This window comes from Pinus tabuliformis, chromosome 8 (genome assembly GCF_031772625.1).
Source record: "Pinus tabuliformis cultivar Carrire ecotype Pingquan chromosome 8, CPIR1, whole genome shotgun sequence".
Classification (NCBI taxonomy): domain Eukaryota; kingdom Viridiplantae; phylum Streptophyta; class Pinopsida; order Pinales; family Pinaceae; genus Pinus; species Pinus tabuliformis.
The window spans coordinates 1734627565-1734645610 of record NC_142294.1 but is presented as its reverse complement, the minus strand read 5'-3'; positions in this window follow the sequence as shown (position 1 = coordinate 1734645610).

Sequence of the window (18046 nt, the reverse complement as noted above, 5' to 3'; positions counted from 1 at the left end):
ATGGTGGCGGGCTGGCCCACGTGGCTGGTGCGGGTTTGATACCCATCGGTCCCGCAACTAATGTAATTTGTTATGTCGTATGGTATAGTGAAGAGGGTGTATTAAGTTTGGGGTTGTTTAATAACCATGAGATATATGGTTATAACAACCATACCCAAAAATGAATTTAATCCAACCATATTTGTTTAAAATTTTTTTGTTAAGTTATTTGGATGGATTCATATTAATCATTATATATATGACTTTTGTTATATGGTTATTAATAACCATTTTTTTCATATTTGTCTTTTTTCAAGATTAAAGAGGTCAATGAGGAAATGACACGTGTCAATAGTTGGTGCGCTGCTATGGGTCCCACTTGCTCACTGGGATGCCATGTGGCACAATGTGGGCCCCCCTTTTCCCATGTCATGTCAATCTTTGAAGAGCTCTATCGTTTGCATACAAGCTCGGTTTGATGAACCATTCACACCGTTGCAATCAGGATGACGAGATCTTCAACATGAACCTAGTTTGAGCACAATCCAAACACTATTATTTTTTACCCTTCCTTAGTCCTCTTGGATTTTTGTGTCTAGAGCCACCTGGATCAATCCTCCCCACTGGGGATCTTTTAGTCCTCCAAAATCATGAAAAATAATCCGCAACTTCTCTATACCTTGTTTGCATCACAAGTGTCCTGAAAAGGTCTCGCTTCCATATCCTTCTCCTTTGTTCTTTGGAGCCTTAAGCGATGAGCTGACACCTGCAACCTCTGCAACCTGTAGTACATTGTTTTTTGCAAATAACATGCTTGACTTTCATGACCAACTAATGACCCAAGCATCCCATACTCGCCACGAGTTTATAACACATACTTGGTGGTCAAGTTTACATAGAAATGGAAACAATACCCCAGCTACGAAAACAAGGCCAACATATCATTGTTGCTTCAACAAGTGATGGAAAACACATCATCACTGTGACACATGATTTACAAAATTAAAGCTAAACACTATTTTTGCTTTGACAAGTGATGGGATCGCGACATAACTTTCACAGTTTAAAATGCATCCCAAAATAAGACCAGACATCATTGTTGCTTAACAAGTGATGGAAAACACATAATCATTTTTATATTTTAAAATACAACAAATGATTTACAAAAGTACGACCATGACAAGTTAACATATCTAGAAACCATTTTTCACTTATCAATGTGAATGGGTCGCCTCCTTGTGGCGCATTCGCTGGTCAGACAATCGTTTTATCTGGCTCATACACCGATGCTTTGTCTTTAAGGCACTGCTCTGGATGAAGCCTCCAACAAGTTTATTTACCTTTGTTGCAATGACTGCAATACATCTTCTTCCTCCAGATCTTCTTAACATGTTTCTTTACCTGCTGTCGAGGGTTTCACGCCTCCTCCTTTTGTGTGTTGTTATTCTTTTCCAACACTTAGAAAATGTATGGTTATGCAATCCACAAAAGGTACATGGTTTTCGATTCCATGATTTAGGTTCATCTTTAACAACATGATTATGAACATTCGAATATCGAGACTGGTTATACCTCTCCTTGCTGTCTCTAGTGTAAGTATGGTGATGAGAGCTTGCCTCAGCTCTTTCCCTACAACGAGCACTGCCATGGGATGATGGGGATGTGTTCCCATCATTCTCTTTCCTCGACGATTTCGACGATGTCTCAGAAGAATTTGACACCTTCGAGCATTCTCCTTCGGTGTATCCCAAGCCTGCAAATCGAGGTCTCTACATAACCTCCAATGGTTGAGTTATGCCTTGGTTTTTAACACCAAGTTTTTTTCCTCCTTGTACCTCATTCTGGTAAGGAGCCTCATGTTTGTCCTTGTAATTGGTATCTCCACATATCCAATAGAAATCATACTATGTGAAGATGAAACTAAAAGGAAATCAACATCTTTTACCTTCACTGTTGAGTTGGAAAGAACTGATGAGGCTTGCGCATCATCTATTGTTGGTGGTTCGCTATCTGTCTCGGCGCATTCCCCAACTTCTTTCTTGACATACCTATGTCCTGCCTGACTGGGTAATTCTTCTACTTTGATGGGGTTGACAATGCCTTGGCCATTAAATCCCAAGCCTTTTCCTTCATAACCCATTTTCTTCAACAGTTTGGAGCCAATTCCTGTGGTATGATTTTCAAAAACAGTGAAATCATCATCAGGAAACATACATGAATTTAGAGAATTACTTTTTACCTCACATGGGTCACGCTGCAGCTTTTCCAAGGCCTCGTCCTTAGCTTGCAGCTATCGTAGCAAACTTTGTTTTTCCTCTTTCTCTTCTTGTAGGTGCATCTTCAATTCAATGTTCTCTATTTGAAGGTTTTGTTGGTTGTGATTTAGTTCTTCCAAGGCCTCTTTCGTGGCTCACAACTGAAGCTGCAATTGCTCCTTTTTCTTTGTCTCTTTTGTATAGCTTCATACATTATTTCCACCCTTTGGGAAATTTTGAGCATTGTCTCGTACATCATTTTTTCATCCTTTGTCGCTGAACGTTCCATTGTTCATGCTTGCAATTCACATCCATGCAAAGACTGCTCTGATACCAAACTTGATCCGAGTTCACTCAACTCCCGGATTTAACCAAGATCTTTTGCTTTCATGATGTGATTAGAATTGCATTTAAAATAGCATAAGTGAACATATATGCATGTTGTAAAGAATAAGGAACATGATAATCATTAGCAACATAAAACTCAAGATGTTGATAACGGAGTTCGTCCATGAGGGACTATGTCTTCGGGCCCCAACGTCAAGATGGTGTAGGCCGCTGTATTACATGTTGGAAAGAGTGATGATGTACATGCATGTGTTTTCTCTATCATACAACGAATATTCCCTTATGCAGGAGTGGCTCCAAGAGATGTTCCACTACCAGAACTCTCATTCAAAAAGGACTCCTATCAGTATGACATAATTTCACATATGACAATAATGAGCATCCCGCCAACATGGCATCAAAGGGATCTCAATTTAGACATACATGGAAACAACATGAGTATCCCATCAACATGACGACAAAGGGATCTCAATAAAAACATGACAAGAAGTACATCTCATAGATGATTCCATGTCACATCAAGTAGGAATCATGAAACAAGTAAGAAAACAAGATCCCACATCAAACATCAAACAAGGATCTATGTAGCACAATGCATCTCATAGCAAAAATAAGTACATGAACGCACTGCATATACCTCAAAACCTAGGGCCATCTGAAGAAAAAGATGTCAAACTACTAAAGCTGGCCGTACCATCAATCTCGTGGTGTCAAATCGCATGGAAATGACTGCTCGCACACGCATGTTGACACCTGCACTCCACTTTGAAAAGTGGTCAAAAAACAGAATGATCAAATGGAAAATCTGAATGCACCATCATATTTGTGGCGTCGAATAGGGTAAAATCGATTGTCAAATTTTTGAATTCTGACAAAGGGAGAGTCTGGGACTATAGGGATCTTTTAGATTCCCCCTAGATTCCTCAAAGATTCCCTCCTTTAGGTCGTCTGAAAATTTGTTGCTTAGATAAAATTCTGACTGCGCCATCAGGTTCGTGTCACTAAGAAGTGTAAGATCGACATAAAGTTTTTCCAACTTGGAAACTGGCAAAATTTTCTCCTCCTGAAAATTTGGCTCAATCATGGTTCCACTTGTGTTTTTCTAGGATCATGGTTCCACCTGCAAATCAATTAAAAAATATGCATCTCGGTTTCCATGTTATGTTCTGCCTCCTGGAACTGCGTCATGGTTTTGTTCTCCATTCCACACCTCCATTCTCAAATCCGCCGTTCGGTCCTTACCTCCTCTTTTTCGACACTACACTGACGGCGCATTTATATGGTGGCTGGGACAAAATTTACAAAGCCAACACTTTTTTTGTAACGGTTTGGGGGATGGTTAGAGGTGGGGAGGTCAAGGGATCAAATCTTGCCCCTGCCAAAATGCACGCGGCGTTCATTTTTATTGACATAACCGTTATAACCTTAATACAAAACCCATTAAATAGTGGCGCAAATTTTGGGTTCGTTATAACCTTAATACAAAACCCATTAAATAGTGGCGCGAATTTTGGGTTAGTTACTTTGTATTAAATGCGATTGGTTGTAATGTGTTTTGGGTTGTTATGTTACATGGGGCCGCCGCATGGTGGTGGGCCGGCCTACGTGGCTGGTGCGAGTTCAATACTTGTCGGTCCCGCAACAAATGTAATTTGTTTTGTCGTATGGTATAGTGGAGAGGGTGTATTAAGTTTGGGGTTGTTTTAATAACCATGGGATATAAGGTTATAACAACCATAATCAAAAAGGAATTTAATCCAACCATATTCATTTTACAAAATTCGTTTTAACTTTTTTGTTAAGTTATTTGGATGGAATCATATTAATCATTATATATATGACTTTTGTTATATGGTTATTAATAACCATTTTTTTCATATTTAAAAATGATTTTGTTATAATTTTTTTAATGATATTTTCTTTTTTGTTGTCTTTTTGCAGGATTAAAGAGGCCAATGAGGAAATTACATGTGTTAGCGGTTGGTGGGCTATTATGGGTCCCAGTTGCTCACTGGGATGCCATGTGGCACAATGTGGCCCCCTTTCCCCTGTCATGTCAATCTTTGAAGAGCTCTATCTTTTGCATACGAGCTCAGTTTGATGAACCATTCACACCATTGCAATCAGGAGGATGAGATCTTCAACATGAACCTAGTTCGAGCACAATCCAAACACTTTGATTTTTTACCCTTCCCGAGTCCTCTTGGATTTCTGCATGTGTATGGAGCCACTTGGATCAATTTATGAGGCTAATGAATGATATATTGTGCCATTTATAGATTCATTTGTTATTGTCTATTTAGATGATATATTGGAATATAGTGCTACCTAGAAGGAGCACATCTCACATGTGACGCAAGTGTTGGAGATATTAAAGAAGCACCAATTGCTAGCAAATCTAAAGAAGTTTGAGTTTCCACAACAATATTTGGTGTATCTCGGGTATGTGATACACATAGGAGAGTTGAAGATAGATCCTGCCAAGGTGGAGGCAACCATAAAATGCACAGTGCCTACTAATGTTTCTAAGGTTATGATTTTCATTGGGGAAGCACAATACCTAAGGAAATTCATAGCTTTATTTTTAGTAGTAGCAGCACCGCTCCACACCATAACAACAAGTGGCAATAGTTTCCACCGGGGAAATGGTCAACATGGGGCTATTGAGGATTTAAAGAAGAAGATCATTCAAACACTAGTTCTGGCATTATCAAACTTGCAACAACCCTTTGAAGTGGAGATAGATGCAAGTGGGTATGCTATGGGAGTAGTCTTGATGAAAGGAGGTAGGCCTGTATGCTACTATTCTGAAGAATTTCATGGGGAAGTAATTAACTACGATACCCATGACAGGGAGATCTATGCCCTAGTGAAAGTTGTGAAGAAGTGGAAACACTATCTAATGGGAAATGAGACAACATTCCACATAGATCGTCAACCACTACACTACCTATAGGCCCAGAGTAAGCTACAACAAACCAAGCATTACAAGTATATGGGGTTTCTACAATAGTTTCATTTAGTGATCAAGTATAAGAAGACAAACAAAAAGAAGTTGGTTAAAATGCTTTCATGGTCACCCACATTAAATACCATAGTTTTGGGAACTTTGATGCACATGGAGCCATTCACCCATGATGCATAGATAGAGGCATATTTAGAGGATGGAGACTTCAAGGAGGTGTTCAAGTAGTGGAAGAGACATATTCATGTGCACAACAATGATAACATATTTGACTACCATCTCTATGACAACTTCCTCTATAGGCATGATAAGTGACATGTTCCTAAAGGTGAGCAATTGCAGCTAATTAGAGAGGCTCCAACCTCCAAGGTTGCAGGGTACTTTGGTGTAGGGAAGACAATGGCCAAATTGCAGAGGTATGTGTATTGGCCCAAGATGGAAGAACATGTAGCTAGGTTCATGAAAGGATGCATTATTTTTTGTACTACTAAGCCTAGTAACTAAAAACAAGGTCTATATCGTCTCTTATAAGTACCCACTCGTCGGTGGGAAAGTATTTCCATGGACTTTTTGGTAAGCTTACCAACAACTAGGAAGGGACATGACTACCTATTCATGGTAGTTGGAAGATTCAACAAGATGTGTGTTCTGATGCCCTGTTAAAAGACCATGAGTGGGAAAGAAGCAACAAACTTGTTCTTTGGATGGGTTTGGGTGATTTTGGGATAACCAAGAGCATCATTTCATACAAGGACACATTATTAATTAGTGTAGTCCGGAATACATTGTGGGAGAAGATGGGGACATTATTAAAGAGGTATACAACATTCCATCCATGAATATATGGGTAGAAAGAAGTAGTCAACAAGACTTTGGTGCATATTTTGAGGGGTTGCAATTAAAAGCATCTAAAGACTTGGGGTTAAAATCTGATATATATACAACACTCTTATAATAGAGCAATCCACACTTCTACTAGTAAGTCCCCATTTGAAACTTATTTTGTATATTTTCCACCTTCACCTTTGGATATTGCATATGGGAAGCAAAGAAGAGTAAGGGGGGATCTTACAGGGGATTTCTTAAGGGTAGAAAAAATTGTGGATAAGATCAAGCAGATCCATACACAGGTACAAGATACATTATAGAAGTCACAGTAAAAATATAAGGCTAGGCATGATCATCACAAAATAGATAAGTCGTTCAAGGTGGGAGACATAGTATGGTACAATTCAACAAGGAGGGGCTACAGGGTCCTAGTAAGAAAATCAAGGCTCTTCAATATCGTCCCTTTGAGATACTACAAAAGGTGGGAGATAACATCTATAAACTAAGTCTACCCCTGTACATGCCCATTTAGTTAGTTGTGAATGTAGAGAATCTGAAACTCTATGAGCCTTCCATGCTAGATTAGGAAGATGAATAAGTCTTACCTTCTGTAGAGGATTTGGCACTAAATGCTCAAGCATAGTTGATAAAGGATACAATTTTACAGAAAAGGTCCATAAGTACAAGACAGGGGCAACATGAACTTTGGCAGATTGGGTCAAAATGCCAGCTTACCTGCAAGGCTAAATGGTACACTCGAGATAAGGTAGAGGAAAAATTTCTTCACCTCATTCGGTAGAATATTTTAGGGACCAAAAGCCTCCCAAAATGGGGAGGTTTGATATATATTGGATCATTATATTGTTTTTCATCCATCTCGATTCTTTCATAGTGTAAAAAGTCGAGGAATTAGCTCACAGTGCTTATAGAATACAATGTGTCCTCCTCTTGTTTCTTTCTCTTCAACCACGGTCTTTAGCATGCTCTTGCTCTAGCGCCAATGCTTGTTCCAATGATCTTCCTTTACTCTGCGAGTTCAATCACAATACTTGTATGCCTAACCTAGCATACAAGCACCCACAACCCACAAGCCTATGTCTATGATCCATTGCTAATAGAAACCACACCTATTCCCAATGCTCTCTACTCTAAATGTTTTTCCTCCTTATCTATTGAATGCTAACCCATTATTTTCCGTCAGTTCTCTTTTTCCTCCTAACCCCCTCGCAACCCATCGTGTGTTGACCAAAGAAAAACCCACAAGGAACAATGGTGGTATGAACTTGTCCTCCATTCAGGAATCCCATACTCCACCTCCTTGCCTACCATGCAGGCCATTAAACCTAGTCAAAAAAACTAGTGGCCATTAAATGAATGAATTGAGTTAACCAATTCAAAAGCAATTCCTCTCCCCAAACTTTGAATCCTTGTCCATTCCTTACAGTCAATCATTGTGTATACATTTTCACAATATTTACATGATTTACAACTTCACCATGGTAATTACAAGAGGGATATCCAAAATTATTGTTATACATGCATATCTCGAAAAACTACTTTTATATATATGTACAACTATATGATACAATTATATGCTATCATGCAGCTCCCTCCACCCCAGCGCACGACCCAACCCGCCCAAAGGTAAAGGCCGATTCCGAGAATTTTCGCTTACCCCTAGGCAGATTGAACCACGAGATAAGAGTGGAGAGGAGTTGAGTGCAAACTTTCATATATACATATTTATATTTATATAAATAGAACTTCAGTGAAATCATTTTTTTTTAATTTATGCACACCATTTTTGTATACCTATTATGCTTCCCTGTATAAACCGTAACCTACTAAACAAACATCTCTATAATCATGCTTCTATTTGTTACCGTTTCCTTTTTCTTTTCTATTCTATTTTTTTTTATTACACTCATTTACCACATTTCTTGAATAAAACTTTTGAAAGGTATTCTTTTAATGAAATTACTATATAAGTGTTTTCTTATAAAAATATCTAACCATTTTATTTTGTTTAGACTTTTTCATTTCTTTCTTACTTTTTATATATTATTTACTTTTTAAAAACAACTAAAAATTTAATATATGTAAGTGGTGATTCTCTTAGATAGGTATTAATATGGAAGGCTTTTTAAAGCGAAACCATCTTTATTAATTATCTTTACAATATCATTAAAATAATAATGATTTTGTACTCCTTTATTTATAAATACATTTTATTAAGGGAAATACAATTTATATATATACTTTAAACATAAATATAATATAATATAAAATAATAATTAATTTATGTTTATAATTTTATTCTCTAAGTAAAAATTGTAATTTTATTTAAGAAATTATAGATGTTTAGAAAGCATTCGGTTAGGCTAGGTAATGCTGAGCTTACAAAATAAAAATAAAAAACGAAAATAATAGGTTTAAGTAAAGAAAAGATCACTTAACCTTTTCCTTTCTACCTTTCTTCTTTTTAACTTTTCACCAGACCCTTGGTGAGAGAGTGACATTTACAATTGCTAAATAGTTTTCATATGCCTTCAAAGAGGCTTCTTTTTTTGAATCTAAACTCTTTTAGATGTGAGATCATTTCACTCCATGATCCAAGATCTTTTACTTATAGATGCATCAGAATTACATGAAACATAGCTTATTAACCATGGAACTTAAAAGCACATAAAATAATGTGGAAATAAAAAGATAAGCATGAAACCATGACACAAATATTTGATTACGGAGTTCATCCAATTTGGATTACGTCTTTGGGCCCTGCTCAATAGTGGGAGGCCTTCTTTCATTAAGTGGCATAAAAAGAGATAAAGCACAAGCAACATTCATTTACAATCCTTATACCTCCAAGATGGAAGATGGAAGAAGAATGGAGAGTCCAGATTCAGAAACAGATAGTACCACTGAAATCCTAATGAAAAATCATGTAAAATCACCTGTCCAAACACCCAATTTGGAGAAATGAAGCTTTTGCATCCTCTCGGAACCTCCCTGCTGCTCGAGGCGAGGTTCTAGCCTGTTGTGAGGTCGGGTTACTACTGCACGTAATGTGTTTTGAACTATCGTGTCATTCTCCTCCTTTTCCTATGCTGATAGTCCAATATATATACTTGGTGGCAAACCCCTCAATTCCCGGGCAGTTCAAACATATGACAAGTATTAACAGGCGGGTTTCTTTCAGGCAAAGAATCTTGGGTCCTACATACTATGTGGCAACAAATCTTTCAAACATGGAAAAAACTTCTTTAATCACACATTTAACTCGATGAATTTCAATATTGCCGTTTCCCATTGGCATACAGACCCAAGCCTTTACAACCAGTGGCCTGCGATAACAATAGACCCGACGGGCTATTAAACACAATACATAATATATCGGGTCTCGAAGCCTCATCGCAAATCGAAATCGACAGGAACTGAGGTTGGTACTCCATACGACTACTCCCCTTTGCGAACTGCAATTGCAATATATCGCATCACAACCTGACTCTTTCGGGGCCGATTCCTCAACTCTTCCCTCCTTGCGATCTGTGATTGCGATGTATCACATCGCAACCTGGTAGTGCTGGGGCCGATTTTCTTAAGCTGCGAGATCTTCCTTCTACGATTTGCGATATGTGGGACCAATGGAAGCTTGCCATTTGGTGCTTCCCCATTCGCTGAGAGTTTTGCCACGTCATTTCCTCCTGTCACCTGTCCAAGTCAAACTTGGTCTTTGACTTGCTCTAACTTCTTCATATAAACTCGAATTTGAGTGTCGTTCACATTGTTGGAATCAGGATGACAAGCACTTTGATCCAATTCTAAGTTTACCTAGATTCTTCCACTTTAAGTTTCGAGCCTTCTTACCATGCCACTGATACTTTTTTAGAGATCCACCTGGATCAATCCTACCCACTAAGAGCTTTTGGATTGCCAAAAGCCATTTCAGTCAATTGGCAAGTGAGGAAATTTCTCCCTCACTTTTTCTTTCTCCATCCACCGAGCTTTACTCAGATGCATTCCTTTGAAGGCCACACAAATGTACTCGACATCTCCCCGTCGTGAAGTTCTGGTTTTCTTATTGAATATGATATATTCGAGAAACTTGTCTAGATACTCTGGTGAAAAATCGTCCATTGTAGGAATCTACGCAACCTCTTCGGTATCCATAATCAATGGAGGTTCAAAAATCTTCAGGTTTTCAACATTCACTATTGAGTACATTTTCATATAAGCGGGCGAGTCAAGACAAAAAACATTGTCTCCAATCTTTCCAATATGGTTAAGGGACCATATCAAATGGGTCTCAACTTCCCTTCTCCCTTCATTCTATCCTTGCTGATGTGGAGCCATACCTTGTTCCCAACTTGAAACTGATGGTCAACTCGGTGCTTATAATGTCGAGCTTTATACCGAACTTGATTCTTCTACAAATGCTCATGTACTACCTGATGAATCCCCTGTATCCGCTGAATAAACTTCTGTGCTTTGTCCCTATCATCTCGTCCATTTCCATCCTCATCTTTCCCAAAGATCATGTCTAAGGGATCCCTTGGTAGACAACCAAAACATGTCATGAACAGTGAACTCTATGTGGATGAATGTGTTGCTCGATTGTATGCATGATGCACATAAGGAAGTTGTTCATCCCACAACTTGGGATGTTTTCCACAGTAGCCTTGTAACAAGTGTACCACGTTGCGGTTGATGATCTTTATTTTCCCATCGGTCTGTGGATGAAATGTCGTACTTATTTTTAGCTTAGTGTCCATCATTCTCCACAAGCTGGTCCAAAACTCTCCAAGAAAGCGAGAGTCTTGATCTAACACAATAGATGTGGGCAACCCAAAATGGACCCAAACATGCTAAAAGAAAATATAAGCAGTCTGCTTAGTAGTGACCTACTTTTTACAAGGCATTAAAATACACATTTTACTAAAATGATCCACAACGACATACAAATAGTCATGACCTTTCCTAGACATAGGCAAACCACCTACAAAGTCCATGGACACACTTTCCCATGGTCGACTTGGAATAGGGAGTGGTGTGTAGAGCCCAAGTTTTCTATTAGAGGGCTTTGAAACATAACACAACACACAACCCTTTACAAAGCGAGTCACAATGTTTTTCATATGAGGCCAAAAACAAAACCTCTGTAAATGACATAAAGTTTTTTCAACCCAAAAATGACTAGACACAAGAGAGGTATGAGCCTCTTGGATTACATGTAACCTTTCATCAATGGGTATGCACAATTTTCCAAGGCGGTATAATAGTTTTTCCTGCAAATAATAATTTTCCACTTGCGATCCAAGAGATGGTTTTGCATAATTCTCTTTAAAATCATCATTGTTAGCATATTGTTCAACATAACTTTCTAATGATAAATAAGCATTTTGGAAAACTATAGATGCAAAAATAAGAGGGCGAGAAAGCATATCTGCTACTCTGTTGCTGCCACCCTTCTTGTATTTTATTACTAGATGAAACTGATGGAGGAATCCCATCCATCTGAAATGACAGGTCTGTTGAAGCTTGGTCTATGACTGAAGGTATTGCAAGGGCCGATGATCCGTATGGATGATGGTCTCCTTGCCGATTAGGTAGTGTTTCCACTTCTTTACATTTTGAACCAAGGCATACAATTCCCTGTCGTACGTAGGATAATTCACAACAACCTGGGAGAAAGTCTCCGAATGGTAACATACAGGCTTCCTTTGTTGCATCAATACAACACCCATGGCATATCCACTAGCATCTGTCTCAATCTCAAAAGGTTGTTGAAGGTTTGGTAAGGCTAGCACCGGTGCTGTGCTGATCTTCTCTTTCAGTGTGTCGAAGGATTTCTGTTGCTTTCCTCCCCATTGAAAGGCCTGCTTCACACTTGTCAATGTGTGTAAGGGGGCTGCGATAAAAAAGAAGTTTGCAATGAACCTTCTCCAATACTGTACCGCACCCAAAAAGCTTTAGACCTCTGTAACATTTGTGGGTTCAGGCCACTTCATAATCACATCTACTTTAGAGGGATTTATTTTCAATTTTCCATTCCCGACTATGTGACCTAAATAAACCAAAGAGGTCTTCCCAAACTCACACTTTGACAATTTTACATACAATTTTTCTTTTTTTAGAACATCAAGCACTTTCTTCACATGACATACATGTTCATCCCATGTCCTACTATAAACAAGAATATCATCCATATATACAAACACAAAATTATCAAGAAAAGGCCTAAACAGATCATTCATTACCCTCATAAACGTGGTTGGAGCATTGCACAGTTCGAATGGCATCACCATCCATTCAAACAACCCTTGCTTGGTTTTGAATGCAGTCTTCCAAATGTCTTGTTTTGCAACTCTAACCTGGTGATATCCACTACGCAAATCAAGTTTTGTAAAATAAAAAACTTTTTTCAACTGATCTAATAATTCATAAATGCGAGGGAGAGGGTATCGATTCTTCATCGTAATTTTGTTTAGCACCCTGTAGTCTATGCACATTCTCCATGTGTCATCTTTCTTTGGCACCAACACAATTGGTGAGCCACACGAAGAAGAACTCGGTCTGATGACCCCTTGATTTAGCAACTCTTGCACCTATTTCTTGATCTCCTCCATCTTGATAGAAGCCATCTTGTACATGCCAGTATTTAGTAAAAAAGCATCTTGTTGTAAATGGATATTATGTTGGATTTCCTATTGTGGGGGCAATCCTCTCGGTTCCTGAAGTAATCCATCATAGTCAGAAATAATTTCAAACAATTCTTTCTTATGATCTAGATCACAACATTTGAAAGCGTCAGCCATCTCGGCCTCTTTCGCTCTCACTACCATGAGCATGCACCCTTTGCTGGAATTAACCAGTCGTTTAATTCCTCCACTTACAAGGCTAGCACTGACTTTCGTATGATGAGCTCTTATTATATATACTACCCCATCCTTCGTGAGGTGTTATTTATTTTCGTGCTGAAAGAAAACTTCCTTTTTGTCATATAGATGTGGACTTCCTAAGATAATTCCATAGATATCCAAAGGCACAGCAACTAACTCAACCTCATCAACTAATTTGGAAGCAATAACAAATCTAGCCCTACATTGCTTGGTTACTTGTAATTTTTCTTTATTGCTTACCCAACCAAGCGAGTATGGACTCAGATGAGGCTTAGTTTTGAGGCCTAACTTTTTCACTAAGGACTCTGAGATTAAATTTGCTTGGGAACCTGAATCAAACAGAGTTTCCACCTTTGTGTGTTTTATAATAACCCTAATGTGGAATAGTTCAATTCTCTTTCACTCATTATTTACAAACTCATTCAAATAACTAGTACTTGCAATTGAATTAGAATTAGTACTAACATAAAGACTATCTGTTGCACCCACGACTGTGATCAATGTCTCATAGCCAGAATATGATCCAAGGTCCTGCTACGTTGTTGCCACTATCTTTTTCTTGCCCTTTCCACCGAATCTCTTTGTTCTCATCTCTAGATGTAGATTCCAACATTGGTCATCGTCATAACCTTCTCTCTTGCAATGCGTGCAAGATGGCATTGCTCCGTCCCCTTTCTTGGTTGCGACAGTCTTGTTATCCTTCCCCTGGCATTTCTTTTGGAATTTTCCATGTTGAGGTTTGAACGATGTTTTCTTGGCTTGATCATCTCTATCATTCTTGCCTCAGCTTTCAAGATGAATGGCCTTTACGCTAGCCACATCAATCATAGTAGGCTCGAACAATAACAATGAGTGTCTTATGTAACTATGTAGCACACCAACATACTTAGTTACAGTCTTGGGCGAATCTAATGAGATGCCCAAATTCAATGCTTGTTTCCAAAATTATTCAGTGAAGATTTTCACATGTTGGCCTTCACCTTGCCTTAGATATTTCCATGCCATTAGTTCCTTTTTTTTATAACCCAAAGAGTAAAATTGGTCTTTCAATGCAAAAATAAAACTGGATCAAGAGGAAAGAAAGTTACTTGACTTTCTATTACCCTTCTGCAACTTTCTCTCCCACCAAACGAGAGAAGTTTCACTCAGCCAAAGAGATGTTAACTAGAACTTTGCCTCATCTTCTTCGATCTATTGAATCTAACAGTAGACCTCTATCTGCCTTATCCAATTATTAAGTTTTTCTGCACTACAGTCTCCATTATACATGGGCAAGTCAAACTTTATGTCTAGCTTGAAGAATTGGTTTTAGATGTATGTCTGGAATCGCGATTAGAGTGATGAGAACCATCACTTGAAGAAGGAGAGGGAGGAGTCTATTCTCCACCACCTTCATGATTTTCTGATCTATTTTCACCAGTGTCTTTCTTCTCGTGCCCAAGTGACTTCTCATACTCTAAAAACAAGTTGTCCACTTTCTCTGCCATATTGTAGAATACCTTGTGGAAATTATGTTCCTCTTCTGAACGAGCTTCTTCACCTTCCATGTTTCTTCTTCGTTGTGCACGTCCTGCTTCGGGATCAAAGGACTTAAGTGTTCCTTTTCCTTTTGGTAGCTTTTTATGGGTTAACATATACTCATGTAATTCGCATCGACAAAGACTTGCTCTGATACCAAACTTGATCCAAGATCTTTTACTTATAGATGCATCAGAATTATGGAGTTCATCCAATTTGGACTACGTCTTCGGGCCTTGTTCAATAGTGGCGAGGCCTTCTTTCATTAAGTGGCATAAAATGAGATAAAGTACAAGCAACATTCATTTACAATCCTTATACCTCCAAGCTGGAAGATGGACGAAGAGTGGAGAGCCGAGCTTCAAAAACATACAATACCACTAAAATCTTGATTAAAAATCATGCAAAATAGCATATCCAAACACCCATTTAAGAGAAATGAAGCTTCTGCACCCTCTCGAAACCTCCCTGCTACTTAAGGCGAGGTTTCGGCCTGTTGCCAGGTCGGGTCACTGCTGCACGCAATGTGTTTTGAAATATCATGCCAGTATCCTCCTTTTACTGTGCTGATAGTCCAATATATATACTTGGTGGCTAACCCCTCAATTCCCAGGCAGTTCCAACAAATGACAAGTATTAGCAGGCAGATTTCTTTTGGGCAGAGAATCTCGAGTCCTATATATTACATGGCAAGAAACCTTTCAAACATGGAAAAAACTTCTTTAACCGCACATTTCCCATTGGCGTACAAACCCAAGCCTTTACAACAAGCGCCCTATGATAACAATGGACCTGATGGGCTTTTAAACACAATACATAATATATTGGGTCTCGAAGCTTCATCGCAAATCGAAATCGGTGGGAACCGAGGTTGGTACTCCATATGAATTCTCCCCTTTGTGAATTGCGATGTGATATATCGCATCACGACCTGATTCTATCAGGGTTGATTCCTCAACTCTTCTCTCCTTGCGATGTGCGATTGTGATGTATTGCATTTTAACCCAGTAGTGCTGGGGCCAATTTTCTTAAGCCATGGCCTCTTCCTTCTACGTTCTGCATATGCAGGACCAAGGGTGTCCTGCCACTTTGTGCTTCCCCATTCGCTGAGAGTTTTTCCACGTCATTTCCTCTTGTCACCTGTCTAAGTCAAACTTGATCTTTGACTTTCTCTAACTTCTTCATATGAACTCGGATTTGAGTGGCATTCACACCGTTGGAATTAGGATGATGAACACTTTGATTTGATGCTAAGTCTACCCAGATTCTGCCACTTTGAGTTTTGAACCTTCTTACCATGCCACTAGTACTTTTTTAGAGATCCACCTGGATCACTCCACTTGCCTCCAATTGAGGGAGTGCTTCCGTCGAATGTTGCACTATAATCTCTGCCTTTTGAGGATTTTTCTGGCTTTGGACTATTGTTCCTGCATGCTCTTCCCCTCTGTTTTTTGATGTGCCTTGGTGTTCCTGGATCTCCACATTCATTAGATTCTCCACAATTTCCTCTTCCTTTCCTTCTGATATCTGTGGATCTAGAACCTGCTAACCCTTGACTTTTTGGGCTAATTTTTCCTATTTGAAAATTTCTTTGCCTATGAACATTTGTTTTGTAAATGTCCAATTTGAAAACAAATGCGACACCTAAATGTTGTGTTCTCAAAATCTAGAGGTTGTGTCCAATGGAATCTATTATGAATCAAGTGGATACAATCAGGTAAGCCTTTACTAAGATCTACCTCTACACATATTTTGGCAAAGGTGAAAATTCCTTTGTCAGCTCTTTCTAGATCTGTCTTTATGTATTTTCCCAAAGTGTTTCTAGTTCTCTCTAGTACCTCGTGGTACCAAAAAGGAAGAGGAATATTATGCAATCTCACACAAACTAACATTTTGAAACCACCAGAATATTAGCACCAAAACTCGAGAACCATGGAGTAATAAAAAGACCTGCCTTCCCCCAAAACCATGGACCCTCCTTTAAAGCAAATTCCAAATCCTTTTGTTTGCCAAATTGTACTATAAAAAACCCTTTTGAACATTTATAGATGTCGCAGTTGGGAGTCCAATTAGAAAAAACCCGCTGGTGAAGATCCTCTGATTTGGTCCAAACCCATTAAACCTGCATACAATAATTTGTGATTGTAGAGCGTCAAATATATCCTTTACGTCTGGTACATTAACTGCCATTGTTGGAGCATGTTCCATCTAATCAACGATATAAGGACTTGACATATTCTGACTTTTCACAGTTGTACCAAAGTTCTTCCCTGTTGGCTGGAATGAACCTGAATTTTTTCTCTATTAGTTGGAGCTTGGGACTCTCCCTTGCTTTTCATTGCATCTCGATGTGAAACAGAGCCCTTGGGATTACTGGGTCTTGGAGAGCCTCAAATTTAAGATAATGGAGGAGGAATGAGTAATGCAGTAATATTTCAACCTCTTTTCATATTGCAATGATTTGCCCCCACAAACCAGGTTTTGTGGGATCATTGAGATGCCTAGAATATTTTTGATATTTTTCTTGAGTTCTTTTACAAGATCCGAGGCCCTAACCCAAAAGAGTACAGATTTTCCACTTGGGGTTTTAACAAAAAATTGAAAGGACTTCTCTTTTCCCATAACTTTTTTCGAAAAACCCAGATTTGCATTGAAAAAACATAGAGAAGACGAGACCCCATAGGGCTCTAATCTATTGAATAATCCTCCTTTGCGAAGCACCTGAACATCATCCCGACAGACAAAAAGCCAAACACCAATTTTAGGCTAGCGAGTTGCCTTACTACCATTTCAAGGAGAATAATTGGGTCGAAACCCCTTGGGATCAAATCAAATGTGGGCGTCAGATCCCATACCTTGTCTAACATTACATGCAATCCAAATGGATTTGCAAAAAAAAGAAAAAAAAAAGAGAAAAAAAAGGACATACAAGTATGTGTCACAATTAATTATAAAAATAAAGTATTAAAGTTCAAAAGATAACAACCCAAATAAAAGAAGAAACCATAATAGCTTGTTAACGACTAACTATTAGGCTATCTTTAGCCTCATAGAGGTTAAAATAATTTCTTTATTCTTTCATCTTACATACCCATACATGACCACTGAAATTTTATGGAAACAGATGATAGCCACAAAAAATTGAATATACATGCCATTTTTAGTTGTGTAGAGGAAAAGTATTTAATCGTTCATATCGACAATGTTTTGTGATCACACATCTCGTGGTGTTAGAAATAAAAAATTCATTTCAA